This window comes from Monopterus albus, unplaced genomic scaffold, assembly GCF_001952655.1.
Source record: "Monopterus albus unplaced genomic scaffold, M_albus_1.0 scaffold25.1, whole genome shotgun sequence".
NCBI lineage: Eukaryota > Metazoa > Chordata > Actinopteri > Synbranchiformes > Synbranchidae > Monopterus > Monopterus albus.
Window position 1 is genome coordinate 2,307,316 of NW_018127905.1, and position 2,805 is coordinate 2,310,120.

General features: G+C 41.0%; 1 protein-coding gene across 3 annotated transcripts in view; it reads right to left on the reverse strand.

Moving 5' to 3' along the window:
* Nucleotides 1–2,805, reverse strand: part of sstr1b (somatostatin receptor 1b) — a 19,196-nt gene that overhangs the window by 6,690 nt on the left and 9,701 nt on the right. The window contains exon 1 of one of the 3 annotated variants that reach the window (XM_020594965.1): nucleotides 2,406–2,514. The exons of the other annotated variants lie outside the window; for them this stretch is intronic. The gene's annotated coding sequence lies outside the window, so the exon portion shown is untranslated. Of the gene's footprint in view, nucleotides 1–2,405; nucleotides 2,515–2,805 lie in introns of those variants that run through there. 3 annotated transcript variants of the gene reach the window in all.

A 2,805-nucleotide genomic window follows, 5' to 3' on the forward strand; every position in this document is an offset into this window, starting at 1 on the left:
GTAGAAGTCTATGTATTCCTTGCAGCACTGAACCACATATACTGCATTTCTCCAGTGTTGTCTGGGTGTCTTATCTTCAGAGTAGTCAAGCTTCTGCCTCACTGTGGCAAGAAATACACTTTCTTATTTCTAAAGTGTTTGTTTCATCCTAATAAATACCACATGTTCTTGAGAAGGTGTGTGCATTTAATGGCCCAGAAATTGCTACATAAGGCTACCGGTTCCATTCAGTTTGTTTTATTCACAGAAATGTTACCAGACAGTAAAAAGATCTATTTCACACCACAGAGTTTCAAGTCCTGCTGTCAGTCTTGTAGTCATATTGCTCCAGTCCAACTTAACCTAGTTTGCCTACCTGATCTTGACCGCTGCTTTCTCTGACTGCCTGTCTGTGACCTAACTGAACTGACTAATGACCTTTCTGACTTTTACCAAACTGTTTCTGGAGTTTTGCCCAGGTTGGCATGGAATTGAACCCAAAACCGTCTTGCTCTGAGGTAGCAGGGTTAGGGTTAGCGCTAACTACCGTTCCGCTATGCCATTTCAATTTAACATGTTTGCATTTATCATGGCTTTCATGTGCTATTTTGTGCACCTATTTGCAATTATTATGTGTGGATTTCAGATCAGCAATTCTCATTGACTAGTGGGAGTGCATCTCCTTAGCACCTTCACTTTTAACAGTATCTTCCTCATCAAGTCTCCCAGAACACTTTTGCACACAATGACAAAATATAAATTAAAAAACAAACAAACCTAAAGTTCTTAGCAAGTACCAGTTCTCCCAGATTTATCCACCCACCTTCCAAGAAAAGCCCCCTCTTATAAATTATGCCATAATTTAAACCTTGATTTTACCATAAAATGTAGCATTACGTGATATTAAACATTTATAGTGCTCAGCAAGAACAAATTTGGAATTGATTTTCCCAAACCAAACCCCAGGTTTCTCATCAAGAATGAGTAGTAATAAATTGTTCTTAAATGTACTGATTTAATTAAGTTGCCATGGCTGTAGTGAAGTTAATTAGAAAGTGCATATGGCTGAGCCTTGCTGAAATTACATTTAAGAGAGAGAAATGGATGTGAAATTTATTTTATGTTTACTCATTTGACACTTTCCCATCTCCCTTGCAATCTTCTTTAAATTACACTGGAAGTGTCGGACATAAAAGACAGAGCCTAACAATGCGTACCATCAGTTACCATAAATTATCACACGTCTGTCCTCCAAAGGGCTCCTCCAGGACTGTAATCCATCCAGGATGGAAGGAGGAGAGGGGAAATGCTCACACTAACCTTTAATACTGATATGCCCTCAGGGTGTCTTAAACCTTTTCCTGGGACATTACACTTGAATTGGTGAATTAGGATTGTGACACAAATGTTGCAGAGTATATATAAAAATGTGTGAAAACTGAGCAAGCAACACTCAAAATGTAATTGGTAGCAAAAGTACGAGCACAAAACAACTTCAATCTGTAATGAAGCTTTAATTAAAGATTTGAGAGCATGTAGAAACTGTTAAACACTAAATGATTTTTGAGAGGAAGCTGTGGTCGCAGGGTAAAATGTGTCTTCCCAGTAACCAGTGTGCCATGCCTAAAAATCCCGATGATTGTTTTGTGCCTGCACCTCTTCACGGTATCCTTGTACATTCCAAATTTGTTACTGGTTTCTTTCCAGTGGTTGTTCTCTCGTGTTTTCCTAATGACAACGTTGACATCATCATGGGAAACAATACAGCTGTGAGTAAAATATATCCAACACCCTTTCTGATCCTGAGCCAGAGGTTTTTGCTCAGAGTCATCCTTGATGTGTTTGCAGTCAGTGTTCTAACTAGAGCCCAAGCCTGCAAACAGGCCCAGGGGTTTGAACTGTCCAACAAGACAATGTGTGACTGAGCTACTTCCTTTGGCTCTGACTCATGAAGTACTCATTAGTGCCCAAAGGAGTGAAACATTACTAGGTAAGTGTTTTGCTGCTGCTGTTCAGGAGTATAGTGAATGTGGTAAAAGACTTTGTTGACAATGGTCTGTTAATGGTCCTCACGGTCAGGTGGCACAGCAGGAGGACTAGAGCTCTGTATACCAAATAGTTGTCCCTGTTGAATGCCAGCAGGCTGTGCTACAATTAGCACGCAAGCATTGGTGGTCTGGTCATTTAGGTGTTACTAAGATGTACAATCATATACTGATGTGTTTCTTCTGGCTCAGCTTGAGAGTGGACATAACACGTTTTTGTAAACCATGCAGCACCTGCCAGCTTGTGGAAAACCCAAATCAGGTGCTGCCTCCAGCTCCACTGTAACTGGTGCATGCAGTGGGTGAGCCATTCAGACACATTGTTATGGACTGTGTCAGACTGTTACCGAGAGCAAAGTCTGGTAACCAGTTCATACTGACCATCATGTGCATCTCCAATTGTTTCCCCGTGGCAGCTCCTCTGCAGAAAATCACTACACCAGCCATTATGATGTATCTGATGATTGATCTGGCGGAACCTTTGACGGACTGCTGTTTCCTGCGGTAAACCGTACTCATTTCCTGTTTCCTTTATTTGCACTGCGTTGTGCTTGCTTCCAGATTGTTTAGGAATTAAACTCACTATTTTCTAGGTTCATCTGAATTTTTGAGTGACAACATACGCTTGCACCACTTAAAGCACTTGTTTTGCAGAAGTTCTTGCTAACTACCAAATTTAACTTGCTACTTTAGGTCGGCTAGTTTAGAAGCTAGCTAAGCTAGTAGCTTAATCGAGAGCAATGGCTTCCCCCTCTTCCTCTCCTCCTTTCTCTTGCTCGGA